Raw genomic sequence first — 15969 nt, 5'->3', positions numbered from 1 at the left:
TCACCTACTGGGCTCTCTCTCCTGCCTGATTTCTCTGCTTAAACTGTTGGTGAACTGCACTAAGGGGAACTGGTGAGCACTGGACAAGAATTGAAGCCTTTTGTCTGTGTGTTTTGTTTTTTTTTTTCTCAGAGTAAGCATTAAGCATAAGATTGGGTCCAGACAACCAGACAGGACAAGGACAAGACTGACCAGAATAAAGAGCCTTGGTTGTGAAGTAAAGCTGGGGAGCTGATCCAGCTCATTGTGGTTGGTATTGAGGGTGAGGGCGAAGGCGGAGTGGAGTCTCCTGATGAGTATACACAAACTACAGGCTGACACTTCACCTTCCGGATCTATCTGTCATGTATCTGTCATCTCTACAGAAGCCTTCAAGGGAAAAAAAAATCTAACTATACAATAATGGCACATACTGTGTGCCTTGCTATAGTGGATTTAAATAAATAAATACTCATATCAACTTTTCCCTCATTTCCTGGTGATATGGAAAGCTATGACTCCCGGGCCCTTGTAAGTAGGTAGAGCCTGGTGACTGGATCTAGTCAATAGACAAGGAACAGAAATGCTATTCTGTCTTTCTGGGATGAAACACTGGAAAACTCAAGATTGGCCCTTCTGCCTTCTTCCCATCTTCCCACTGTCTCAGTGTCCTTGAAGGCTATATGTTGTGGTGGTGATATTGTGAGCCAGCACATCCTTATACTGTGAGTGGTGTTGGGTAGCACTGTATTCCATTAGACTATGGTGGATAGGGTGTGATGAGAGACGAATATTCCCTATTTTAAGTTCTTAGTTTTTCATTATGGATGTCTTAAGGTTTTTATTGCTGTGAAGAGACACCATGACCACAGCAACTCGTAAAGAAAACATTTAATTGGGGTGGCTCACTAACAGTTTCAGAGGTTCAGTCCCTTATCAACATGGTGGGGAGGCAGACTTGGTGCTGGAGCTGAGAGGGCTACATCTTGCAGGCAATGGGAAGTTGACTGTCATACTGAGGGAAGCTTGAACAAAAGAGACCTCAAAGGCCATCCCTACAGTGACACACTTTCTCCGACAAGGTCACACATCCTAATAGTGCCACTCCCTTTGGGGGCCATCTTCTTTCAAACCACCCCAGTGGATAATTCTTTTCTATATGATACACTGGCCACTGGCCTTGTGCAAGAATTGGAATTCAGCCTCTAATTGCTCTAAGTCATTCAGATTTCTGTGCTGTGACTAGGCTTTGAGCCTAGGATCCCTGACCTTGGATATGAGAGTACAGCTAGATCAAGGAAAGGAACACAAAGGCTTTTGAGAATGCCTCCATCTCATCAGAAGCAGAAGTTACCAGAGAGAGAGAGAGAGAGAGAGAGAGAGAGAGAGAGAGAGAGAGAGAGAGAGAAGACTGAATCCACAGGTGGAAACTTCAGACTCATTCTTGAGTGGCTAAGGCAAAGAGAAGAACACTGAGGTGAGACTAAGAACTGGTCACATCCTTCTTACCACTGAAAGTCAATTCATTCTGCCTTCTGGGTGACAGTGAAGACTTCTTTAATTTGTTCTCTGTTTCTACTGGTGGTTTGTGGGCAGGCAAGGCATTAAGAGGTCACTGTCATCTTACTGGGAACACATTTATTTGATGCAGAATGGGTGACAGCTCATTAATGCTGGAATGAGTCACTGTGTCTTCATGCTTTGCAGTCTTAGCATCAAATGATCCTTCCCATGTCAGCTCTGAGTGGGCCTGGAGATGGGTTCCAACACTCTCTGAAGTCCCAGGATCTCTAAGATTTTTGAAGGCTAGCTACACTGCTAGGTTTTTATTTCTGTTGGATCTCCCAAATATTAGAAGAGGAAGAGTACTGTTGACATGCTCCCTATGATTTCTACTTTATTATATTGAGGCTAGAACTCAAAACTGAGAAACTAAAGAAAAGAAGTACAGAGCTGGGTGTGGTGTACACACTTGTGTTCCCAGCATGTGGGTCATGGAGGCAGGAAGATAAAGAGTTGAGGTCATCTTTAGCTACATAGAGGGCTTGAGGCCAGCCTGGGTTATATGAAACTATGTCTAAAAAGAAGATGAAGACAAAGGAGGAGGAGGAAGAAGGAGAAAAGGAGGAAGAGAGGAAGAATTCTCAATGGGAAAATATAAGAAATAAGAAATACTGTTCTTTAGAGGCTCCATTTATTAATAGGGAGCATGCATCTTCCTTATAGGATTGACACAAGGATTATATGATATATACCTAAGGTGCCTCACAGGATTGGTGTGGTGATATTGTGTTCCCCAAAATATTGTGCACCCTAATAAACTTATCTGGGGTCAGAGAACAGAACAGCCACCAGATATAGAGGCCAGAAAATGGTGGCATACGTGCCTTTAATCCTATCACTTGGGAGGCAGAGATTCATCCAGATCTCTGTGAGTTTAAAGCCACACTGGAAATAGCCAGGCATGGTGACTCATGCCTTTAATCCCAGGAAGTGAGCCTTTAATTCCAGGAAGTGATGACAGAAAGCAGAAAGGTATATAAGGCGAGAGGACCAGGAACTAGAGCTGGTTAAGCTTTTAGGCTTTTGAGCAACAGTTCAGCTGAGATTCATTCTGGATGAGGACACAGAGGCTTCCAGTTTGAGGAAACAGGATCAGCTAAGGAACTGGCGAGGTGAGGTGGCTGTGGCTTGTTCTGCTTCTCTGATCTTCCAGTAATTCACCCCAATACCTGGCTCTGTGTTTGTTTTCATTAATAAGACCCTTTAAGATTCATGCTACAGATTGGGACTGGAACATTAATTCTAGCTCCCTCTATCCCATTCCAAACACCATCGTTTCTTCTTTGGCTCCTATAATGGATTTGTGGAACATGAAGATGCTGCAGCTTCAGGCAATAAGGTGACTAAGTACAGAAGAAAGAATCACACAAACCATTAGCAGGAGTTCTAGGACAGGACAAATCAATCACGCTGGGTCAGTTTGTGTAGCTCACTCTTAGTCTCTGAACTGAAATTTTTTTGGTTTAAGAAAGAGACACAATAGAAGCTAGTTAAGAAAAATCTGTTGGCAAAAGGAAGATGATTCTATTGAACCCAGCTTCAGAAACAAAATGGAGCCATGCTGTGTGCATCTGTAGGTGGAGGGCACAGCCTTACACAGATCTCTAGCGTAACCCTGAAGAAACACAACACAAACTGTCTCTTAGGTATGTTTCTCTGGGTCTGCTCACTAATTCTCACTAAGCCCTGGCCTCCTTGTCAGATGGTTAGCTAAGTGGAGTCTCTCTAACCTCGCTCAAACTTTAGCTTCTAAGCTTCCTTGAAGTGCCCGATTGTATCTGCATTCTCCAATGTAAAATCTTGTTAGTAGAATAGGATTGGTCTAGTTCTCTCTATCTGGGAAGACCTCTCCCTAGGACACAGCATAAGCTTCTGCCTGCCTTATGCTCATGCTCATGTAGTCTCCAACCTTACGTGACACTAGGGAAGGGGGGAGGGCTTGGAGAAAGCCAGGTGGCTGCATGCTGCTTGGCGCATAGATCCTGGAGCTGGAGCCGCAGCCACAGATGGATAGTTTGGGGTACAAGTGGCTTTGGATGTAGTAGATGTGCTGAGGTTGGCGTGTTTCGTAGATACTTGCTGCATTTTCCCTTGTCAGTTTAGAAACAGCCTTGTCCAAACTGAACACTTTATATCTGACGGCATGAGACTCAGATAAGTTTCATACTACGCCCAGAGTAATTTTCAGTGGTAGAGCAAGAATTAACATTTGAGTCAGTAGGCTTTCTCTCTCTCTCTCTCTCTCTCTCTCTCTCTCTCTCTCTCTCTCTCTCTCTCTCTCTCTCTCTCTCTCTCTCTCTTATTTTGTTTGAGACAGGGTTTCTCTGTGTAGCCCTGTCTGTTGTGGAACTTTCTCTGTAGACCAGGCTGGCCTTGAACTCACAGAAATTCTCCTGCCTCTGCTTCTCTAGTGCTGAGATTAAAGGCATGAGCCACTCCTCCATTCCACGCCCGCGCCCCGCCCCCAGCCAGTGGGATTTTTTTACTATATCTTTGTGCTGGTTAGTTTTATGGCAGCCTGATACAAACTAGAATCATTTGGGCAGGGGGAACCTCAATTGAGAAAACCACCTCCTCAGACTGGCCTGAAAACAAACCTTTGAGGCATTTTCTTGATTAATGATTAATGTGAGAGGACCTAGATCACTGTGGGAGGTGCCATACCCATGCAGGTGGTCCTGGATGCTGTAAGAAAACGGGCTGAGAGAGCCAGGAGGAGCAAGCCAGTAAGAAGCACTCCTCCATGGCTTCAGTTCCTGCCTCTAGGTTCTTGCCTTGAGTTCCTGCTCTGACTTCCCTGGATGATGGACCTGAGAGTTGTAAGTTGAAATAAACCCTTTCTTCCCCAAGTTTCTTTGGGTCAGTGTTTTATCACAGTAGAAACCTAACTAAAAAATTATACATAAAGCTTAAAGCAGCCGGGCGGTGGTGGCGCACACCTTTAATCCCAGCACTCGGGAGGCAGAGCCAGGTGGATCTCTGTGAGTTCGAGGCCAGCCTGGGCTACCAAGTGAGTCCCAGGAAAGGCACAAATCTACACAGAGAAACCCTGTCTCGAAAAACCAAAAAAAAAAAAAAAAAGCTTAAAGCATATTTCTAGGCAGCGCTCTGGCCACTTCCTACCCACTGGTCTCTTGTCTTGTACTGAATATTATTCATTAAAAATTACAAATAATTGAGTGAGAGAAACTGTTCTAGAGAGTGAAATAAACAAACCTCAAGTTTTGCCTCCATAGACTGCATGCCGGAGAAGGAAAGCAGTCAATAAATAATTATGGAAAGCAAGTAAATTATATTGCATGTTATAAAGGTCACAAATGCTATGGGAAAATAAAGAAGGGGGATTAGGAGCGCCGGGGAAGTCAGGATTTAAATTGGCAGCTCAGTGCTGATCTCAGCATGATGGGGAGAGATGGCAGTTCCACCCCCATTCTGCAAGTGTCAGAAGGTAACTGTGTGGGTTTCTTCTTCTTCTTCCCTTTGTCCAATGCATGGCTAGGATGAGTTTGGAATAACCACTAGTTGAACTGAATCCTTTTGCTAACATCCTGGAATTTTTATTCTATTTCTAGTTCCTTCCTGTGTTATCTCCCTTCAGCAACATGCTTCATGAAACCCCCACACCATCTGAGTCACTGTAGACATTTGCTTTTTCAACATGCCTTGGGATATTAGGCCTCATGTGACGCCCCAAAGCAGTATTACCATAAAGTTGCGGGGAGAAATTGAAGCAACACAGGAACTATAACGCAAGTGTTCAACAGCACAACCTGAGGTTTCATAAACCCCAGTCCACTGGAGGCATTGTAACAGTGGGGAGGCTCCTTGTCAGCGCTGTTCGGGTAAATATTTAATAACCAGCTCTCTAGAGCACGGAGATGAGGAACTGTAGGCTTTCCCATTTCTGGGCTAGAAATACTCTGTGGATGATTTTGCAATGTAATAGCACTGAGTGTAGACTTGGAGTGCAGTAGCACAGAGCTGCATTTCCGTCCCATGGCTATATAGGTGTGAGGGGCTTCAGAAGCACATGGGGTAGCAAAAATAGACTAGCTGGAGAGATGGTACAGTGTTTAAGGGGATCCGATGCCCTCTTCTGGCCTCTGGGGACACCTGCGCACACATGATGCATATACTGACACGTACACACACAAACACAGAAAGAAAAAAAAAATAATTTAAAAATGATTAGGAAGTGATGGATGTTAATATAATTAAGTTTAGGTGACTCTTCGTAACATTCATGTTTAACAGTTTGCACAAGTTCTGAACACGTCCCCATTGCCACTTGTGGTGGCACCAGCACGTCACTGCTCCAGGTGCCTTCTCAGCTGTGCCGTTTTTATGACAAGGCTGAGCTTTTACCATGAACCCTGGACCTCAACTATGAAGACAGCTTTATCACCCCCATGTCACCTCCTTGCTCACACCTTCCCATAGCTGTCTTAGGGCATTGACAGGCAGCTTCTCTGGCTTCCGTGGTAAGTGAGGGTTGTAAGCATTCTGTAAAAAATGTCTTCTGAGCTGGGGCCACCGCACTACATAAATGCTTCTTCTTTTCAGTAACAACCCAAGTCTCACCTTGGCTTAGTCTGTGCCCTGTGTTCTCACACCACTGCATGCCATGTGGGTGCTCTAGGCTGTGGGATTGCAGCTGGTCAATGAGCTGGAGTGTGACAGTCCCTCTCCTGCTTGGGTCCCCAGAGCAACCCTGCTGGATGAGTCTTGATATTTCAACATTACAGAGAGGAAACTGTGGCCTAGAGAGAAGTCCCTTGCCCACAGTCCAAACTACCTTTGATGGTACCATGGTCTTTGATGGCTACCATGCAGGCTCGGCATGTACTACCCTTTGGTGGGCTGCCGTTGTTGTAGACTGAATCTTCTCATCTCAGAAAGGATTCGGTGGTCTATTCTGGGAAAACTCAATCACAAAATCCCAGCACTGTGATAAAGGTGGTGCTGGAGCTGGGGCCAGCTGAGCTGAGCCAGCACATCACTCTTGAAGAAGCCACACCTGGATATGGGTTCATTTGTTCCCGGTATGGATTCTTCCCCTTCATTCCCTTGCACCCATCTCTACCTACTGGAGCTTCGTTTCTGGATCCCGAAGGGAAAAGGCCATTAGGAGGCCAGCTCAGTCCTTCACGCACAGACTGAAAACAACCACAGGCAGATGACCCCAGGGATATTGCAACCGAGCAGCAGATGTGTCCCTGGAAAATTCCTTGAAGGGAAGCCAGTTGGCTGTGGAGCAGATGCCCAGGGTCAGGCAGAGGGGTCAGGAAGAGGGTGGGAGAGAATGCAAGTTTGCAGGACCAGGGGGATCTGTATGCCAGAACACCAGGATTCAAGTGTAAACACGCTTTCCTTTGTAGCACTGTGGGCTTGAGCAAGCCGCTGGGTCTTTGAGGCGTTTCTTCCTCTTAGAAAGGGGAAGAGAGGAAGAAAGAATGATAGTGGCTATCTATGTGCTAGACAGTCACTCATGCGTACTTAACATATCTGTGAGGTACTTCCTGTGAAAGACTGAGCCCAGTGTGAGGACACCGTGATCAATATGCAATAAATGGCAGATGTTGTTATAGTAATCCTCTTAATAATTGCATGATTAATAAAAACAACAGAAACAGTAATCATTTCTGGCATCTTCTGAGCACTTTCTAGAAGCCAGACATTGCTCTAAGTGCTTCTAGGGGAATTAACTCACTTAATTTTTCTACCTATCCCACGAGGTTGGTCTATTTTTAACCTCACTTGATGAGTGAAAAAATTGAAGCCAATTAAATATACAGTCCAAGGACACACAGCTAGAAAGTGACACAGGTCTACCAGTTTTGCCCACTTTAGAAGAAGATAGAAAAGAGAGAAGCTGAGCAGTGTGCCCAGGGTGTGAGTAGGCAGAGCCCTCCCCTGGGTTTGGTAACAGATGAAATGATACCAGGCCTGAGAAGCAGGCTTCTGAGCTATTGTTTGGAGGCTCTGGCCAGGAGATGAAGAAGCCTTGTGTGTTTCCTATGGTTTAGATGCACCAGCTGGCTTAAGGCCTGGAGTCTTTTGGGAAGCCTTGTCTGGACTTAGCTTGTCATCTGAGTGGGCGTTGGAGACTAGTTTCGTGTGAAGATCCTGGACTCATCACTGGACCGGGACAGTGCAGGAGCCATGCTTCCTGGAGGCTTGTGAGGCCTCCAGCTGGCAGCTGGCCACCGTCATGTGCAGCTGGGTTACTAGCGGTCACCCTTCAGCCTTCCGGTGGCGGAGTCTTGTCTGGCATCTGGAACAGCAGGCAGCCAGACACGGGAGGGGAGGCCTATGGCCTCTGATGGAGGGGAATAATCTAAACACTGGGGAGCTGCTTTTTGCCCCCTTGCCTAGTACTTCCAACATATCCCCTCTTCCACGTGGCTCCTTGAGAACTGCACCCTAGAAATCCCTGGGGATGTGCTCTCTTCCCACGTATGGGTGGTCTTTTGGGAGGTCATAAAGAGCCCTGGGACCTAGGTGTCTTTGAAGGCAAGTCCCTGTCATATGCCTTTGGAACTGTCTCCATCATCTGGGGAGTCCTTCTGGTAGGGGCAGCTCACAGAGCCTCTCTTCCTGCACCAGCACGGGCAGGGCCAGGGAAGGTGTTGGCATTTTCCTGTTTCCTGGGGGAAGACCATGTTCAGGTTTTGGGATGGAAGTTGGGTGTTAATGCAAAGTGGTGATAACAGCAGCTCACAGTGTGTGTGTGTGTGTGTGTGTGTGTGTGTGTGTGTGTTTACATGCAGACACACGTGTATATGTGTGTGCACGTGAATGTCTGGGGCCAGCCTACAGGGAAGGAATTTCAGAGAAAGGGACCAGAGGCAATCTGGTCTGAGAAGGCACCCAAGGCCCAGATTGTCCCTCCTGCCGGTGTGGCAGAAGGAGGTAGACTTCAGTCCAGATGGATGTGGCCTTGCCTCCTTACTCCCTCCCATTCTGACTCTGTGGATAGTGCTGACATCTGACCATCTTATCGGACTCTTCCTGTGAGGCTCACACCCGTCTAGGGAGAGCACCACTTCCCACATGTGACATGGTGAGGGTGAGCACTACGCTTTAGTTAGCTTTCAGCCTGCTGGGACTAACTGATCCCTTTACTCCCGTGATCAGCCTGAAGGCAAAGATCTGAACAAGAACTGTTTTCTTAGGAAGACCACACAAGTCCAGTAAAAGATGACATTCATCCATTTCAGATGACTTTGGCCTTACTTGTGAAATATTAACCTTGACATTATCATGGTACAGTACATTCTCCTCTGAAGGCCGATTTTCACTACAAAGGTACTCTGAGTCAATCCAAGTGGAATAAAACTCCCCCGCCCCCAACTCTGTTTGTGACTTCTGGATGGATCTTCCTTGAAAGGAGTCGGGGCAGATGAAGAATTTCAGTTCCTTTAACCATCAATATTCGTTTTCTCTAGCCCTTCACAAGGTCCTGTTATTAGAGAACTATTCCGACATGCAATATGTGAAATCCTTAGAACGCATTACTGAAGTTCAGTTTCTGCCCCCTTCCTCTTAATCCCCAGGTTGTAGGTACTGAATCTACAGTCAGAGAGGGACAGGAAGAGCCTCCGTGTTCTCTCTGTGCTTCTACATCTTTTTTAAAGTCTTTCCCTCCTCTGTGTCCTGTCTGGCTGCAGCCCCAGCTGTTAGTCTTCCCTCTCGATGGGAGGTCACGAGCCACCAACCACCCGTCAAGTGAGGAAGTGTTCAGTCGATGTCCAGCTACAACTGGCGCAGAGTTCAGGGGTGGCTCTCCTTCCTGAAGCTGACAGTGGCTGGAGAGGAGCAAATTCCATGCATGTCTGGGTCCCATCAAGCCCCTGCCATCATCGCAGAAGGACTAGGGGGAGGGACTTGTGTTTCTGGTCCCCCAACCCCTGCCTGTGTCTCTTCCTGTCCTCTGACCCCTAGCAGATGGCCCTGTCATCCCCTGCTGCACAGCTGGGGACCTGGGGCAAGTCTTATCCTACAGCACCTGTGATCCTTAGAGCCTGTCAGCATCAGCGTACCCTCACCTCAATTCCCACTCCAGCCCACCACCTGCCTGGGCCTTCTGATGCCTGTGTAGCCCTCTAGTCTTGCATTGCTCTCCAAGGCTACTATCCTGGCCTTGTGATTCCTTTACAGAGTGTGGTGGACACTCTGCCCCTGCCTGGCCTCCAGGGAATCCTTGAAGCATTTTTAGAAAAGAAAAAAAAATCTGTTTGCGTTGTGCTTTGCCTTGGTCAACAGGTTGCTTTCTCCTTCCCCCTCTATTTTTTTCAATAACAAGTGTTATTAAAATTTACTAGATTCCACAAAGTAAACAATCTATATTTCACTAACAAATATTTGGTTCATGTGTTTAGAAAATATATAACAGGGGTCTGGAGAAATGGCTCAGTGGTTAAGAGCACTGACTACTCTTCCAGAAGACCTGGGTTCAAGTCCCAGGACCCACATGGGAAGCTCACAATTGCCTATAATGTCAAGATCTGATGTCCTCACACAGACATATGTGCAGGCAAAATACCAATGCAAATAAAATAAAAATAAACAAGCTATTAAATATCTATATATAACAGACTGGTCTGTCTTAATATCTGTATTCTATTTTCTATTTTTAAAGTAGTTACACTTTTTTTTTCTACAATTTAAATTTACAAAAATATATACAACCTCCCAATCCAAATCCTCAAGCATGAGCTTCAACTTTTATCAACAAAATGTACCATCTTTATTTGGTACGAAAAAATGATATGAACTAAGCTGAAGAGATTCATTTTGACTCCAGCTTGTGCTTAATTCTTGGCTACCAGATAATTAATCCCCAAATCCACTCAAATAATTATTTTTCCTTCAGCATGACAAAATCTACGGTCGACTATGAAGAGAGTTGCATTTTGATGACAGCTGTTAAAATTCATGAAGTTCCTAAAGGTCTAGTTTCAGGCTTTAAAAGACAAAATTGAGGGCCAAGGGCTCAACTTAGTGGGTAGACGTGTTGCTGGGCAAATGTGAGGACCCAAGTTCAAATCCCAGGAACCCATGTAAAAGCTGGATGTGTTCTGTAAGTGCCTGCCATCACACCACTTCTGTGAAGAGGTGGGAGGCTGAGACAGGAGGATCTCTGGAACTTCACTGGCCAGCTATACCAGCATTCATGGCAGAAGACCAAAAAAGAGACCCTGCCTCAAGGAAAACAGAAGGGCAGATTGTCCTCTGACCTCTACCTGTGGAGTTAGAGCAAATCAAGCTGCTGCCTGCCCTGCAGTCACTCCAACCCAAAGCCACTAGCCAGACGGCAGTCATTCAGTGAGTCCTGACATCAGATGCAAGCACCTTAGATGCTCACGGTCTAGAGAAGGAAGAACCAAGGAATGCCGGGAGCGGTGACGAGGAGACCAGTAGGTGACCCTGTCAGCAGCTGAGGTGAGGAAGGACACAGGCTTAAACCGGGAACAGTCATGGGTGAGATACCAGAGGGGGTTGACATTGGAGGGAAGTGAAGAGCAGGTAGCAGTGGGGTTTCTTGCTGGAAAAACTAGGTCACCATCACTGCTTCTGCTAATGTTTTCTGCTCCCTCACTTCTTCCTGGAAACATTGGGATGATAGGTAATTTTGTTCTTTAAGAGTCTAGTCATCCAAGACTAGATGTGGTGGTGCACACCTGTGATCTTAGCACTTGGGATGCTGAGGCAGGAGGAAGCTGGGTTTAAGGTCAGCTTGGGCGACACAGTGGGAAGCTGTGCCAAAGCCAGACAAAACAAAACACAGAACTGTGCAAGGTCTCACCTGTCATTCCGGCACCCAGGTGGCCGAGGCAGGAGTATTGCTCTGAGTTTTATGCCAGTCTGGGCTACATCGTGAGTTCCAAGCTCAGCCTGGACTACAGAGTGAGACCCTGCAACAAAGACAAAATGAAAAAACAAATAAATAAAAAACAAAACTCCCCCCACACAAAGCTACCCAAACAAAAATACAGACATTAATTTAACTTATACTCTTTACCCAGCTCAGAGAATTCTTTATCTCCTAGGCCCATTTAACCCATGAGAAAGGCTTTCCTTGCTGCTAAGACCCAGACACAGGACTCCATTCAATAGATACTAGGATTGATTTGGAGGTTAATGACACCAAGAAGGGGTTCCACAAAGCCCACTCTGGCCATGGGGTACCCATTCCTAGGGGTACGAGAGACAGAGGCATTAGGGATGACCACCAGACCCTATGTCCATCCATAGAACTAGTGGCTTTGCCTGTCTGTACAGACACTGTATCTCCCCCAGGCATCTCGGCAGTGTGACTGACTAAGTCTTATTCCTGGAGGCATAACCTTAACTCTCTCGGCCATTTTACGACTTTTCAACTAGCCTTTAATAAATCTCTCTTCTGTGTACTAGGTCAAGTGTTCCTGTTTGTCACTAAATCAGTGACTGACAGATGACTTCTCCCTGGTAGTTTCCATTTTAAATAGGTAACCGGCCACCTGAGAGCAAAGAAAATACAATGGTTACGTGGAATTATTACAAACATATAAGAAGGCTTTAATTTGTAGAAGGTACTTTTTGCTCACTCACTTCGTATTCACATAACCTCAATATTACCAATGAAGAAACAGAAGCTGAAGTGTCCCAAGGTCACAAAGCTAGTAATGGTGCAGTGGCTACTTCAATCCTAGCAAATGTGATGCTCATAAAAACTACGCCTGCCCTGGTATTATCACTGTTTGTACAGCCTTGGAGTTTATCACGTCCCACACCTGTTTTCTCTGGATCATCCTCAACACATAGAGCGTGATTAATTCTTACAGGAGAATGCAGAGTAACTTCTGGACAGACTTTGTTGTTGTTGCTGTTCTTTTGAGACAGGGTTTTACTATACAGCCTGGGCTGGCCTCAGTCTTGTTACGTAATCCAACCTGCCCTTAAACTCAAGGTCCTCCTGCTTCAGCCTCCTAAGAGGTTGGATTACAGGTGTCCACCACCACGCCTGTCTCTGAACTGATCTTAAAAGTCAAATGGAACAAGAAGGCATCCTTGAAGTCATTCCATTACGAGACAGCTGCCAGTAATACTGGTTGGGATGGGTCCTGGTACAAACAATAAAAACAACAATTAGCAGTGCTTTAAATCTTGTAGATGTTTTCTATGCCATCTGCCGGGAAAACAGGAAGTAGGGACAGGCTCAAGTCTGGCTAAAGGATCCGAACCTCCACAGACTCAGCATTCTGTCTCTCTACTCTGCAGCCACAGTGTGACCCTTGACAGCTTCAGGCATTGTAGCCTCTCTAGTCTCCTAGGAGTGGGAAGTTGGATGCTAAACCTTATCCCGAAGCCTCTTACTCTTACAGGTCTCCCTGGATGTTACCATGTAATGGATCCTTTCCCAAGTCAGTCGCTGGCGAACAGGGATGTGATCCACATGCCCAGTTTAGACAGCTCATCTGCTGAGGAAGGATGGGCCCTGCCACCTCACCTGCCTGCCTCACAGCTGCGCAATGTCAGGGCTCTGCATCAAGAAGGCAGGCAGGTGATAGTGGCTATTGGTTACGTAACAGAGGAAGGTCTGTCAGTAACTGAGAGGCGTTTGCAAAGAATACTGTGTATACAGTGGAAAAATGGGGCTTCTGCTCCAGGATGACTTATTTCCTCAATAAATTATTTTTTTTTAGGTAGTGTTGAGTACTCCACACTCATTTCCGGCAAGTCACTGAAGCTCTCTGGACTCTGACTTCTGAATCTCTGAGGTGAAATGACTATAGTAGATCATTTTGAGGCCTGGATTAGCTACTTTGCTGATTTCTGTGATCAAACACCTGACCAGAAGCAACTTAAGGGCTGCAGCATAGTTCAGTGGTTAAGAACATTTGCTGCTTTTCCAGCAACCCGATTCCCACGTCTGGTGGCTCACAACTACCTGTACCTCCAGACCCAAAGGACCCCAAACCTTCTTCTGGCCTCCATGGGCACCCAGATATGGAACATTCACACACACACACACACACACACACACACACACACACACACACACACACACACACTTAAGTAAAAATAAAACTAAGTATTTTTAAAAAGCAACTTAACACAGGAAGAGTTTATTTTGCCTCATGGTTTGTGGGGTTCCGGGCCATCGTGGCTGGGAAGACACGGCAGTGTTAGGCTGCTTGTAATATCAAAACAGTCAGGCAGCATAGGGAACTGAGAAGTGTGTAACCCATGAACCCTGCTACCCAGAAATCAGTTCACTCGGTGAAGTCCCACCTCTTAGAGCCTCTTATAGAGTCCACAGCTGCCTACGACAACATCACCAGCTGGGTCCCAGCATTCAAACACACGAGTTCAAGGAGGAGTTTTCACAACTAAACTGCGAGGTCTTTTTTTCACATTTCACTCATTTTCTTCTCTTTTACATGAAGAATTCTACCCAGTAGCTGACAGTAGCAATCCCACAGGGATGACAACCCCAAATATCTCAAGATATCTAATATAAATAGTTAATGCCAAATATCTACTGGTAGTGGGGAGCAAAATCAACTGTAGTTGGGAATTAATGATATAGTGATCAGTATTTGAATTTGTACTCTGACCCTTGCGGTTAATAACTTATGACCTTACCATGATGGTTAATCTCAATTATCCAATTGATGAGATCTAGCCTCATCTGGAAGGCGGGCCTCTCTGGTCATTCCTGTGGGATATTATCATAATTACTTCACTAAAGTAGGAGAACCTGTCCTCTGTGGGTGGCACATTCCCTATGACGGAACTGTATAAAAAGAGGAAAATGGGGCTAGAAAGATGGCTTAGAGGTTAACAGCACTTGATGCTGTTGTGAAACACCTAGATTTGGATCCTAGCAACCACACAATAGCTCACGACTGTCTGTAACTCCACTCCCAGGGGTTTCAATGCCTTCTGGCCTCTGAAGGCATGGTATGCACACAGTACACATACATGTATGCAGGCAAAACACTCACACACATCAAAATAAGTATTTTTTCAAAGAGCCAATGAGCTGGATACCAGCATTATTGTGTGCTTCCTGGCTGTGACACAATGTGACAGCTCCTGCAAACTTCTGCTGTCATGGTCTTTTCATCAGTGGATGTACCCTGGAACTGAGTTAGAATAAGTCCTGTCCCTTCAGCTGCTTTTGAGAGGGTATTTTATCATAGCCACAGTAACTAAGACACTTAGATAAGTATGTAGTATCTGCAAAAGTCATCCTCCTTACCTGTTAAATGAGGTTACCCACAGGATTTTTGCCTGCATTAAATGATGTCACAGGTATTATGATTCTAGCAGAATACTTAGCCCATGAGGTTGTTTGTTTGTTTGAGTCAAGGTCTCTCTTTGTAGCTTGGAATGTCCTGGAACTCTAGAACTCACTATGTAGATCAGGTGGGCCTTGAACTCATGGAGACGCCATCTCTGCCTCCCAAGTGCTGGTATTAAAGGTGCACAGCACCCTGCCTGGCCCCATGAGTTTTGATTGTCACAGTTCCTTCAATTTGCTGCAAGTATACAGCTATGCAGCTGGACAGAACTGTAGAAGTCATCTCAATGGAATTCTCTGTTTATAAATTAAGAGACTGAGGTCCATGAGATCATCTGTCTTCTTGACCCAGAGTCTATCTTTTATTCCACTAAAGCAAAAGAGACAGACTGAAGTGGAACTTTACAGAAGTGAAGGAGTTCAAGGGCTCTCTTCTGTCAGGGTTGATTTGCAAGACTCTTGCCCCCTGAAGATTTCCTCATGATCTATTGTCTCTGATAGAATTCCTGAAACACTAAATCCCCACTGTGACTCAGACTGAGTTCAAATATGTGCTTTCAGGGACCATCAATTGCCCTGTGCACTTCAGACATTGGGAAATGATAAATATTGAAACAAAATGTATAGGATATGAGAGTGAATGCTTTTAGCAAATTGAAGTTTGGGAGAAAATTTACACTCACCAGCAACACATCAAAGCTGCTCAAGAGATCTGAGCAAAGAGGATCAGAAAGATAATTGAAGCTGGGCATGGCGATGGATGTCTATAATCCCAGTACTTGAGAGGCTGAGGCAAGAGGATTGCTGGGAATTTGAGGACAGCCTGGGCTACATAATGAGCACTAGGCCAGCCAAACATACACAACAAGGTCCTGTACACACACACACACACACACACACACACACACACACACACACACACACACACACGATGTGATGCTTGCCTGAGCACTCTACAAGCTACTGAAGATCTCCTGGGGGGACACAGAATCACTGTTGGTAACACGAGAGACTAATAGACAATGCGATTCACACTGGGGGACTAAGAAGGGGTAAATGCTTTGTTTTCAGAAACTACCATTAACAAATCCTCCTCTTCCACCAACTATGGATTCATGAATTTGGCACTGATCTTC

General features: G+C 45.6%; 1 long non-coding RNA gene across 1 annotated transcript; it reads right to left on the bottom strand.

Moving 5' to 3' along the window:
• Window positions 1-5379: 5379 nt before the first annotated feature.
• Window positions 5380-12926, bottom strand: LOC143271653 (uncharacterized). The gene is made up of 2 exons (XR_013048857.1): window positions 11351-12926; window positions 5380-5677 (listed from the first exon to the last, which is right to left on the bottom strand). It is a non-coding gene; the product is annotated as an uncharacterized LOC143271653 (long non-coding RNA).
• Between the last annotated feature and the right edge of the window lie 3043 nt (window positions 12927-15969).

Source organism: Peromyscus maniculatus, chromosome 2 (genome assembly GCF_049852395.1).
Source record: "Peromyscus maniculatus bairdii isolate BWxNUB_F1_BW_parent chromosome 2, HU_Pman_BW_mat_3.1, whole genome shotgun sequence".
Taxonomy (NCBI): Eukaryota; Metazoa; Chordata; class Mammalia; order Rodentia; family Cricetidae; genus Peromyscus; species Peromyscus maniculatus.
The sequence above is the reverse complement of the archived record's forward strand: the minus strand, read 5'-3'. Positions and strand labels throughout refer to the sequence as shown.